Below are 13,498 nucleotides of genomic sequence, written 5' to 3'. Positions count from 1 at the left end.
CTCTTAAAGAAGAAGTAAAAGGTCTGTGAGAGCCAGAAATTTAGCTTGACCAAATACTTATTTTCCACCATAATTTGCAAATAAATTTCTAATTATGTCTCTCATAGTTGAGGTATACCTATGATGAAAATTGCAGGCCTCTCTTTTTTAAGTGGGAGAACTTGCACAAATGGTGGCTAACTATATACTTTTTTTTGCCCCACTGTATGTATTGTATTGCATGATTTTTTTACTGATCTGTAAGAAAGACGAGAGCAGCAGAAGAGGATGAGTTTCACAATCTAAGTAACTCCTATTGACTTTAAACAGCAACAGCCTGGCGGAGCAAGGCATGCTGGGAACGTCTTGCGCCCATCTGTTCCAATTAGTCAGCGCAAGATATAGTATTTAATGCAGTATAGGAGAATTACAAACAAAAAAGAATGATACATCATAATTTTTTTCCTTTATGGGTGCCCACTATTAAATTAAACTATAAAAAAGGTTGACCTAGGTGACAGGTTCTAATAAGACAGAAGTTTTTTGTTTATTCACATATTGCCCAACATTTATCCGTCTGCCTTAAACCAAAGCTATTTTGCCTGTAGCAATCATTCATAGCTGAGCTTTGATTGGTTGCTATGGAAAAACCCAAAAACGTTTGGTTTCCGGCAGATTGATAAATCTGAGCCATTATATTGCTTCAAAGGAAAACATATCACCAACAGTATGCAAAGTAAGTCTCTCAAAAGAAATTGTGACACGCTAAAGAAGAAACCATACCAGTTAGATTTGGATCGCGTAAGGAAAGGGTGAGTGGTGCAAAGCACCAAAAGTTTTTCCCACCAGAGGATCACATTTCTCCAAACAGTCTAATGGCTTACTCTTATACGAAACAGAGAGACTGGCATTAACAACAATGATGGCTTTGCTACAGACAAGCAGACATTATCAATATCGATACCTTGGTACAAACAAAACAAACATTTCCCTGCTGCTACTTTATTTACAGGAACTATTGTTACCTATTAGGATCTGAACTATTTTTAGTTATAGACTATCATAGATACAGCAGTCTATTTACTCACTAGTGGTACATATTAAGTTAGTTACAGTGCCATCCGAACAAATGTAACTTTTACTCTTTTGCTTTATCACTAATTAAAGGGGTACACCGGAGGAAAACATTTTTCTTAAATCAAGTGGTGCCAGAAAATTAAACAGATTTGTAAATTACTTCTATGTAAGAATCTTAATCCTTCCAGTATTTATCAGCTGCTGTTCTTTTCTTTTTGAATTTCCTTTCTGTCTGACCACAGTGCTCTCTGCTGACACCTCTGTCCATTATAGGAATTGTCCAGAGTAAGAGCAAATCTCCAAAGCAAATCTATCCTGCTCTGAACAGTTCCTGACATGGACAGAGGTGTCAGCAGAGAGCACTGTGGTCAGACAGAAAGGAAAGTCAAAATGAAAAGAACTTCCTGTGAAGCATACAGCAGCTGATAAGTACTGGAATGATCAAGAATTTTAAACAGAAGTAATTTACAAATCTATATATTATATTAGTCAGCGCTCTATGGGACTTAGCAATTAGAGATAGTATTATGTAAACATACCTGTAATGAAAATAGAAGTATGTGCCGTAGTAGGTAAAGAAAATTATATTGTATGGAAAAGGCTATGATTAAAAACAAAAATAGAATATAAGATACAAAGTAGAAAATGGACGAATGGTTTTGAATGGACTGGGTGTTAAAACAGAAGTGAATATATTCGTACCTATATGCAGTTAAGATGTATACGCGATTAACACTCATGTACAATTGATATGAAGATATGGCTGTTCCCTTGTTTGCACTCTATATTCTGCAAATAAATAAATCTATTGGTGTTGGGCTCGCTGATCAATCCTTATCACATTACAGAGAAGTAGATATTTTATATATATAATGTGTAATGTGTACTTGCGATTTCCTCTTGCCCGTGTTTGGCAATGCGCTTCTTTTTCAATATGAAGTCCTCGGATGTGGATACTTCGGAAGGCGGAATGAATCCTGTCCACAGTGTTAGAGAGATGTCGCTGAGAACGCGCCGGCCGGTGGTGTCTCAACCGCTTCAATCTCTTTTCGCGGTCAGTTCGGTAGAATGGAACGATCAGTGGTGACGTCACTACTGGTGCTGTAGAGGTCCACAATACTCTCCTACGCATTTCGGAAACGGATGCTGTTTCCTTCGTCAGGGATGGTAGGTACGTGTATTCCTCTGTCTTATATAGTCTGCGAGCATAGAGACCTTCCATAACTTGACTGTGGAACCATATTGTCTAATTGATTTATGTATATTGCCTATTTCGTCGTGTTTACTACATATGTATCATAGAAAACCGAAAAGTTCAAACTCGGAATTCAAACCATGTGGGGTCTTTGTATTCATGTCGAATATCCATTTTAATTCTGCTCTCGAGATTTGTGCTATATAGTCCCCTCCTCTCCAGTTTGGAATGATTTTTTCAATTCCAAAGAAAGATGACCCAGAAATATGTTGGTTGTGTTTTATCTTATAATGCTGTGATAACGGGTGTGCTTCATATCCTCTCTGTATATTGTATACATGTTCCCCCAGCCTGATTTTTCATTGTCGCTCGGTGCGTCCTATATATATTTTGTTACATGGACATTGGATTCCATACATTATACCGCACGTTTTGCAGTTTATATGACCCTTGATTGTGTATTCTAATGTATCCAAAGATTTTTTTATTTTATAGATAGGATTAGTGTTTTTACTTGCTGTACATATTTTACAGTGTTTTCATGGAAAGAAGCCATCTATTGCGGGGGGAAATATTGATATTTGCTTTTGAGTTATATTTGTTTGATTATTTTTATTTTTATTAGTTGGTTTTACAGTGGGAGCAATTTTATTTCCTATATTTTTTGCTTTTCTATATATGAATGATGGATTAGGTGGGATGTATTCCCCTAATATTTTATCGTTCTTTACGATGTTCCAGTGTTTTTTTAAATAATTTTTTTAATTAAATGATTATGTTTATTATAATTAGTTATTATAGGAATTCTGAGTTGTGAATGTTGGGTTTGTTCTTCCGTTTCTTTTTATCATCAGTTTCTTCTTGCGTTTTTTTCGCAATTAATTGCCTTCTGTCTGTCTGTTCAATTTCTTTATATGTAGTTAATAGTGATCTTTCATCATATCCTTTATTAATAAATGTATTTGCCAGTTCTGAAGCTTACTTATTATACTGTTCTGTTTCTATACAGTTTTTTCGCAATCGAAGAAATTTACTACGAGGGATATTATGCAGCCAAATTGGCAAATGACAGCTTTCTATATGTATAAAGCTGTTGCTGTCGGTTGGTTTTTGATATGTGCTAGTTATAATTTTATTATTAACTATGTTGATATTTAAATCTAAAAAGTGCACCATAGTCTGACTAAACTCGGCGGTAAAGTTTAAAAAATACTAATTTTTATTTATGTCATCTAAAAATATATTCAGGCTTGTGGTGTCACCACTCTATATAAAAACAATATCATCTATAAAGCGTTTACGTGGGACCAGATTTGCACCAAGTTTCCCCCCAGGGTATATATAGGATTCATCCCATAGGGCCACATATAAATTAGAATAACTTTGTGCAAATCTGCTCCCCATCGCCCCACCTCTGGTTAAAAAATAGTTTTTCATATTTAAAAAAATTGTGATTTATTATAAAAGTAATACAATCTCCAATAAAGTGAACCTGACTCTCTGGCATATCTAGTTAAAAAATGTTCAGCGGTATGCCTGCCTTTAATATGCTCAATAATGGTGTACAGCGATGTAATATCTAAAGTGCCTATAATGAAATGATCTTCCCACGGTACACCTGCTAAAATTTCTAAAATGTGGGCCGTATCTTTGAGGTATAGTGGCAATTGCTCGACACACGGTTGTAGGTGCGTGTCGATGTACTCGATAAATTAGCCGTTAGGCATCCGATGCCCGATATTATAGGTCTTTCTGGAGGGTTAGTTGTGGACTTGTGAACCTTCGGAATTTGATAAAATGCTGGGATCCTGGGTGATTTTGTTGTGATAAAAGCTGCTTCATTTTCAGTGATGATCCCTTTGTTTAGTCCTATTGTTAAAAGTTTATTCATTTCGGATTTGTATTGCGCTGTCGGATCTTTGCTCAGTTTTTCATATGTTCGTGTGTCACTTAATAAGCTGAGACATTCTTCGTGACATGTAGTATAATCCAAAATTACAATGCTGCCGCCCTTGTCCGCTGGGTGGATTACAATGTTATTGTTAGTTTTCAGGGATTTTATTGCTGTCTGTTCTTGGTGTGTTAAGTTATATTTTTTATATTTAGTGTTTATTTTAAGTTTTCGTAGGTCGTTGGTAACCATATTCTCAAATGTATGCATTGATTCAGAGTATTCTTGGTAAGGGAAAAAAGTGGATTTCTTTTTTAAGTTTGTCTGTTTAAAGATAGTGGGAATAGGATCTGTAGTAGGTATCAGGTTTTTTATAAAGTACTTTTTTAGTGTTAAGTTACGCATGAACTTTTTTAAGCTTATATAAGTATCAAGTTTATTTAGTGTACATGATGGGGCAAACTTCAATCCTTTTTGTATGAGTTTGGTTTCATTTTCTGTCAGAGTAGCTATCATAAACGAATCTGTCCCTAAAACCCTCCAGCATATGTCCCTGACTAACCTTGACACTAATCCTGGCTTTTATTTTGTTCAACCCCCCTTTGTACCTCTTTTCCAGGCTTATCAGCCTGCACAATCATCGGTGGTTCAGTGAGGGAGGAAGTGGGCGTGGCCCGGCAGGCTAGACGTCATGTGAGGCTTCACAGGGCTGGCTTCTGCCCTTCTTCATGTATGCTGCTCTCACTCTCGGGAGCACGCATCCAAGCTAAGTACAAGGCAGGGATGGCAGCTTCTGTGTCTCCTCCTCCTTGCACGTGCCATACATAGTGGAGGAACGTCGGAGTACAGAGCTGCCGTGCCCTGCAGGAAGAAAGTCAAAACATAACATACATTTATAGTTTAGATGGAATACATTCTCTATTTTCATCATTATTTATACTGTATTGCTGCGGTTTTACCTAGTAAGCTTATGTAGAAGGTAAAACTGCAGCCTTCCAGTATAGATGGTGATGATCACAGTGAATTTGTTTCATCCAAAAATATGCATAATAATTATAACCTGTTAATGAGCGTGCATACCATGCTGGCTCATTACATGTATTGAGCCAGCATGCTATGCACGCTCAATATCATGTAATAAGCCAGCATAGTATGCACGCTCATTATCAGGTATTGAGCCAGCATGGTATGCACGCTCATTTTCATGTATTGAAACAGCATGCTATGCACGCTCAGTATATGAAAATGAGCGTGCATACCATGCTGGCTCAATACCTGAAATTGAGCGTGCATACCATGTTTGCTCATTACATGTATTGAGCCAGCATGCTATGAATGCTCAATACATGAAAATAAACGTGCATGCTTGCTCAATTCCTGATAATGAGCGTGCATACAATGCTGGCTCTTTACATGAAAATGAACGTGCATACCATGCTGGCTAATTACATGAAATTGAGCGTGCATACCATGCTGGCTCAATACCAGATATTGAGCATGCATAGCACGCTAGCTCAATACATGTAATGAGCCAGCATGCTATGCATGCTCAATATCATGTATTGAGCCAGCATGCTATGCACGCTCAATACATTAAAATAAATGTGCATACCATGCTTGCTCAATTTCTGATAATGAGCGTGCATACCATGCTGGCTCATTACATGAAATTGAGCGTGCATACCATGCTGGCTCAATACCTGATATTGAGTGTGCATTGCATGCTGGCTCAATAGCTGATATTGAGCGTGCATAGCATGCTGGCTCAAAACATGAAATTGAGCGTGCATAACATGTTGGCTCATTACATGTATTGAGCCAGCATGCTATGCACACTCAATATCAGCTATTGAGCCAGAATGGTATGCACGCTCATTTTCATGTATTGAGCCAGCATGCTATGCACGCTCATTATCAGAAATTGAGCAAGCATGGTATGCACATTTATTTTCATGTATTGAGCGTGCATAGCATGCTGGCTCAATACATGATATTGTGCGTGCATACTATGCTCGCTCAATACCTGATATTGAGCGTGCATAGCATGCTGGCTCAATAGCTGATATTCAGCATGCATAGCATGCTGGCTCAATACATGAAATTGAGCGTGCATAGCATGCTGGCTCATTACATGTATTGAGCCAGCATGCTATGCACGCTCAATATCAGCTATTGATCCAGAATGGTATGCACGCTCATTTTCATGAATTGAGCCAGCATGCTTGCTCAATTACTGTCAATGAGAGTGCATACCATGCTGGCTCAATACATGAAAATGAGCGTGCATTGCATGCTGGCTCAATACCTGATAATGAGCGTGCATACCAAGCTGGCTCATTACATGTATTGAGCTAGCATGCTATGCACGCTTATCATATATTGAGCCAGCATGCTATGCAAGCTCAATACATGAAATTGAGCGTGCATACCATGCTGTTTCAATACCTGATATTGAGCGTGCATAGTATGCTGGCTCATTACATGAAAATGAGCGTACATACCATGCTGGCTCAATATATGTAGATAGATAGATAGATAAAGACATATAGATAGAGAGATAGATAGATAGATAGATATAAATAGATAGATATAGATAGATAGATATAGATAGATAGATAGATATAGATATATACCGTATATACTCGAGTATAAGCCGACCCGAGTATAAGCCGAGACCCCTAATTTCAACCCAAAATCCCAGGAAAAGTTATTGACTCGAGTATAAGCCTAGGGTGGGAAATACCTCATCCCCCCCTGTCATCATCCAGACCCGTCATTAACATCCTCATCATCCCCTTGTCATCATCCCACACATCCCCCCTTCATCATCCCCTTGTCATCATCCCACACATCCCCTTATCATCCCACACATCCCCCCTTCATCATCCCCTTGTCATCATCCCACACATCCCCCCTTCATCATCCCCTTCTCATCATCCCACACATCCCCTTATCCCACACATCCCCCCTTCATCATCCCCTTGTCATCATCCCACACATCCCCCCTTCATCATCCCCTTGTCATCATCCCACACATCCCCTTATCATCCCACACATCCCCCCTTCATCATCCCCTTGTAATCATCCCACACCCCCCCCCCCTTCATCATCCCCACCCCCCTTCATCATCCTCTTCTCATCATTCGCCCTCAGTGGTCTTCAACCTGCGGACCTCCAGAGGTTTCAAAACTACAACTCCCAGCAAGCCCGGGCAGCCATCGGCTGTCCGGGCTTGCTGGGAGTTGTAGTTTTGAAACCTCCGGAGGTCCGCAGGTTGAAGACCACTGCGGCCTTCAACATGTGGACCTCCAGAGGTTTCAAAACTACAACTCCCAGCAAGCCCGGGCAGCCATCGGCTGTCCGGGCTTGCTGGGAGTTGTAGTTTTGAAACCTCCGGAGGTCCGCAGGTTGAAGACCACTGCGGCCTTCAACATGCGGACCTCCAGAGGTTTCAAAACTACAACTCCCAGCAAGCCCGGGCAGCCATCGGCTGTCCGGGCTTGCTGGGAGTTGTAGTTTTGAAACCTCCGGAGGTCCGCAGGTTGAAGACCACTGCGGCCTTCAACATCATCCAGCCCCCTCTCACCCCCTTTAGTTCTGAGTACTCACCTCCGCTCGGCGCTGGTCCGGTCCTGCAGGGCTGTCCGGTAAGGAGGTGGTCCGGTGAGGAGGTGGTCCGGGCTGCTATCTTCACCGGGGGCGCCTCTTCTCCGCGCTTCCGGCCCGGAATAGAGCCGTTGCCTAGACAACGACGCATCTGCGTCGTTGTCAAGGCAACGTGACTATTCTGAGGCCGGGCCCGAAGCGCTTAGAAGAGGCCTCCCCGGTGAAGATAGCAGCCCGGACCACCTCCTCACCGGACCACCTCCTTACCGGACAGCCCTGCAGGACCGGACCAGCGCCGAGCGGAGGTGAGTACTCAGAACTAAAGGGGGTGAGAGGGGGCTGGATGATGTTGAAGGCCGCAGTGGTCTTCAACCTGCGGACCTCCGGAGGTTTCAAAACTACAACTCCCAGCAAGCCCGGACAGCCGATGGCTGCCCTGGCTTGCTGGGAGTTGTAGTTTTGAAACCTCTGGAAGTCCGCAGGTTGAAGACCACTGCGGGTGGGGGAGTTCACTCGAGTATAAGCCGAGGGGGGTGTTTTCAGCACGAAAAATCGTGCTGAAAAACTCGGCTTATACTCGAGTATATACGGTAGATAGATATAGATAGATAGATAGATGATAGAGATATATATATATATATAGATATAGATAGATATAGATAGATAAATATAGATAGATATAAATATACAGCAACAGGAGAATACAGCAGCACACTGCTAGCACAAAGATATAGATGAAACATGAGTATAAAGATAAAACATGAGTATATAGTTAGAACATGAAAAGCTATACAGCTGTAATGCAATAAATGAAGATATGAAACTATGAAATTATGAGGTACTTAGCTTGCAAATTTGGCGCCAAATAGCGTGGACCGTCCCACCACGGTAAGGTGACCTCATTCTTGGACAGACCCTACACTGTGAATATGCCTCTGTGTGAACAGTACAGCAGGCATGCAAGGTCTGAAACATCCAAGGCACCTTATATACACCTAATAGAGGTGGGTGGGGTGCAGGAGCCAACATGGAGGTAGCCACTCCCCCGTATGTGTAATACAACCAAAGAATAAATTGGCCAGCACTATTGATCCAAACTATTGTAAAAACCTGGCTTGCAGGTGCAGGCTGCTGGGCTAAATATACAGCAACAGGAGAATACAGCAGCACACTGCTAGCACAAAGATATAGATGAAACATGAGTATATAGATAAAACATGAGTATATAGATAGAACATGAAAAGCTATACAGCTGTAATGCAATAAATGAAGATATGAAACTATGAAATTATGAGGTACTGTCCCAGAATGAGGTCACCTTACCGTGGTGGGACGGTCCACGCTATTTGGCGCCAAATTTGCAAGCTAAGTACCTCATAATTTCATAGTTTCATATCTTCATTTATTGCATTACAGCTGTATAGCTTTTCATGTTCTATCTATATACTCATGTTTTATCTATATACTCATGTTTCATCTATATCTTTGTGCTAGCAGTGTGCTGCTGTATTCTCCTGTTGTTGTATATTTAGCCCAGCAGCCTGCACCTGCAAGCCAGGATTTTACAATAGTTTGGATCAATAGTGCTGGCCAATTTATTCTTTGGTTAGATATAAATATAGATAGATAGAGATAGATATATATATAGATAGCTACACACATATATATATATGAGATTATACTTACATAAATATGATTCTTCCTCCCATGGGGGTGTGGTGCAGATTTCTCCTCTCACTGTCCCCTCTCTCTCACAATCTATACTGTAGCTCGAGCTGCAATGAGTAGAAGGGGGAGGTGTAGGGGCGGGGGTATGTAAATTAGGCGCACCGCGCGCACACGAGCACTGTCCTCGCTGTCTGCCTGTTTCATATACGGACACGCTGCCCGGCCAGCAGTGGTCCGAACGTGCCCTGCGTGAGGGGGGGAAAATGCTTACTGGACCATGTAGGGTGACACCTAGTGGCCAGGATTTCAAATGTAAAAAAAAGTATGAAAGATATATATTTTTTTAAATAAAATATATTACAAAGATTGTTGTTTATGCATAATCTATATTATATTAAAAGTAATGTTTAATGAGAGTACCAACTTAAATTGTAAGTCTTTTGATCATTTATTAGTGATGTTTGTTTTTTTCTCTTTTTTTGGAGCATTTCCCTCCTCTTTTCCCTCTTTTTGTGATTTGTCTCCTCGTTTTTGAAAAAAATCCTGTCTTACTGTTTTTTTGTCAATATTTTTTCTTGTTGTTTAGGAGTATTAATTATATGTGTTGTATGATTATTTGTTGTTGAGAGATCTTCGTAATTTTCTTCATAATTTTTGTTTTTGTTTGTATTTTGTTCTTCTCCTTGTAATGGAGAAAATCTATTTTGTGTAGGGATAGTGCACTCGGTGTTTTGAGTTATGTTTATTGATGTGTTACTATAGTAACAGTAGGAGACAATGGAATATGGTTGCTGAGGGGAGATGTAGTGTGGTTCCTTTTTTTTTTTTGTTTTGATGTATGTTCCACACAGGTGTCATGAATAGTAAATAGTAACCAAATTTTCAATATTATCCGCCATAGTTTCCTCACTCATTTCGTCAATAGATTCTAATTCCTCTATATTTGTCATGTTAGTTATATTATCTTTAGGATTGGAATCTTTTTCATGTATGAAATCTCTACTGAATTTTTGTTCTTTCTTTTTAATAATTTCATCTTCCTTCCGTCTTATCCTTCGTTTAATGCTGTTAGCTAGATTGATAATTTCTGTGTGGTTCTTATATGGTTGAATATCCTCTAATAATTTTGCTATATTTAGTTTACTTTTCATGAGACCTTCTTTTCTCTTATTGATTATAAATTACACTGCCTGTTTGGAAAAACAATGGAACATATGGGCCCATTCGTCTAACGTGGCCGGGTCTCCCAAATCTCCTGATAATGCTTGGAATATTGTTAAACCTTTTGGAACAATATTGCGGTCTAAGTATCTTTCTAAAGTAGTCACTTCCCATAGGTCTCTCATCTCGGTTTTTTTGCTTGTATAATTTCATCTGTAGTGAAAGATATATTAAGTGACACACGAACATATGAAAAACTGAGCAAAGATCCGAAATGAATAAACTTTTAACTTTTAACAAAGGGATCATCACTGAAAATGAAGCAGCTTTTTATCACAACAAAATCACCCATGATCCCAGCATTTTATCAAATTCCGAAGGTTCACAAGTCCACAACTAACCCTCCAGGAAGACCTATAATATCGGGCATCGGATGCCTAACGGCTAATTTATCGAGAACATCGACACGCATTTACAACCGTGTGTCGAGCAATTGCCACTATACCTCAAAGATACGGCCCACATTTTAGAAATTTTAGCAGGTGTACCGTGGGAAGATCATTTCATTATAGGCACTTTAGATATTACATCGCTGTACACCATTATTGAACATAACAAAGGCAGGCATGCCGCTGAACATTTTTTAACTAAAGACACCGATATGCCGGAGAGTCAGGTTCACTTTATTGGAGATTGTATTACTTTTATAATAAATCACAATTTTTTTAACCCCTTAAGGACTTAGCCCTTTTTCATCTTAAGGACTCAGACGTTTTTTGCAATTCTGACCACTGTCACTTTAAACATTAATAACTCTGGAATGCTTTTAGTTATCATTATGATTCCGAGATTGTTTTTTCGTGACATATTCTACTTTAACATAGTGGTAACATTTTGTGGTAACTTGCATCCTTTCTTGGTGAAAAATCCCAAAATTTGATGAAAAATTTGAAAATTTTGCATTTTTCTAACTTTGAAGCTCTCTGCTTGTAAGAAAAATGGATATTCCAAATATTTTTTATTTTTATTCACATTTCCAATATGTCTACTTTATGTTTGCATCATAAAATTGACATGTTTTTTTCTTTTGGAAGACACCAGAGGGCTTCAAAGTTCAGCAGCAATTTTCCAATTTTTCACAAAATTTTTAAACTCGCTTTTTTTCAGGGACCAGTTCAGGTTTGAAGTGGATTGGAAGGGTCTTCATATTAGAAATACCCCACAAATGACGCCATTATAAAAACTACACCCCCCAAAGTATTCAAAATGACATTCAGTAAGCGTTTTAACTAGGGATGCACCGATATATCGGCGGCCGATACATATCGGCCGAAAATAGCTGTTTCGGGGAAATGCCGAAACAACTAAAAATGTGCCGATAATGACCCACCTCCCCTGCCCGCCCACAGCACAAGTTGCAAACACTGCCAGTGGCAGAGGCACTCGTGGGGGGTGCAGGGGGGGGGGGGGCGGGCGCAACATCTGGGTGGGCGCGCTCTCCGGGATAGGAATACTTCTTTTTATGTGCCCGGGCCGGCTCCCGTGTGTGGCTGCAGGCGGGGGCCGACCAGAGCATATAAAACCTAATACTGTATACTAAAAACCAGAAGGCCTCCAGCTGTTGTGAAACTACAACTCCCAGCATGCCCGGACCGGCAAAGTCATGCTGGGAGTTGTAGTTTCACAACAGCTGGAGGCCCCCTGGTTTTTAGTATACAGTATTAGGTTTTATATGCTCTGTTCGGCCCCCGCCTGCAGCCACACACGGGAGCCGGCCCGGGCACATAAAAAGAAGTATTCCTAATCCTATCCCGGACATCCCTGTGTCCCGAAAAATCTTTTCGGGACATAAGGATGTCGGCCGGTAACTCACCATTCCTCCTGCGATCCTCCTTCCGTCCTTCGCTTCTCCGCCTCTATGGTCGTACGCACGGGACGTCACTGACGTCCCGTGCGTACAACCATAGAAACGCAGGAGGACCACAGGATCGTCGCAGGAGAACGCATGCCGGCCGGGGCCTGGTAAGTGACCGCGTCATCTTGTTCAGTGTTCCAGTCACCGCTCCTTCGGTCCCGGCACCTACTGCTATGGTCCATAGGCCATAGCAGTAGATGTGACCCCGGGCCGGAGGAGCGGTGACCGGAACACTGTGGGGGCAGCAGTGCAGACATACAGCCTCCAGCCGTACACTGTATATGGCTGGAAGCTGTATGTCTGTGGGGTGGGGGGAAGCTGCCTACTATTGTGGGGGAGCTGCCTAATATTGTTGGGGGGCAGCTGCCTACAAATGTGGGGGGGGGAGCTGCCTAATATTGTTGGGGGGGAGCTGCCTAATATTGTGGGGGGGAGCTGCCTACAAATGTGGGGGGGGGAGCTGCCTAATATTGTTGGGGGGGAGCTGCCTAATATTGTTGGGGAGGAGCTGCCTAATATTGTTTGGGGGGAGCTGCCTACAAATGTGGGGGGGCTGCCTAACATTGTTGGGGGGAGCTGCCTAATATTGTGGGGGAAATACTGACCTAATGTGGGGGAGCTGCCTACTATTGTGGGGGGGCTGCCTAATATTGTGGGGGGAGCTGCCTAATATTGTGGGGGGAGCTGCCTAATATTGTGGGGGGAGCTGCCTAATATTGTTGGGGGGGGAGCTGCCTACAAATGTGGGGGAGCTGCCTAATATTGTTGGGGGGAGCTGCCTAATATTGTGGGGGAAATACTGACCTAATGTGGGGGAGCTGCCTACTATTGTGGGGGAGCTGCCTACTATTGTGGGGGAGCTGCCTATTAATGTGGGGGAACTGCCGACCTAATGTGGGGGAGCTGGCAATCTAATGTGGGGGAATCTAATGAGCGGAGCGCTGCATTTTACCAGAAGACGGGGAGAAGTCATTTTCGGTTTCGGTATCGGTTTTGGCCGGACATT

Source organism: Hyla sarda, chromosome 2 (assembly GCF_029499605.1).
Source record: "Hyla sarda isolate aHylSar1 chromosome 2, aHylSar1.hap1, whole genome shotgun sequence".
NCBI classification, from domain to species: domain Eukaryota; kingdom Metazoa; phylum Chordata; class Amphibia; order Anura; family Hylidae; genus Hyla; species Hyla sarda.
Note: the sequence above shows the minus strand (reverse complement) of the source record.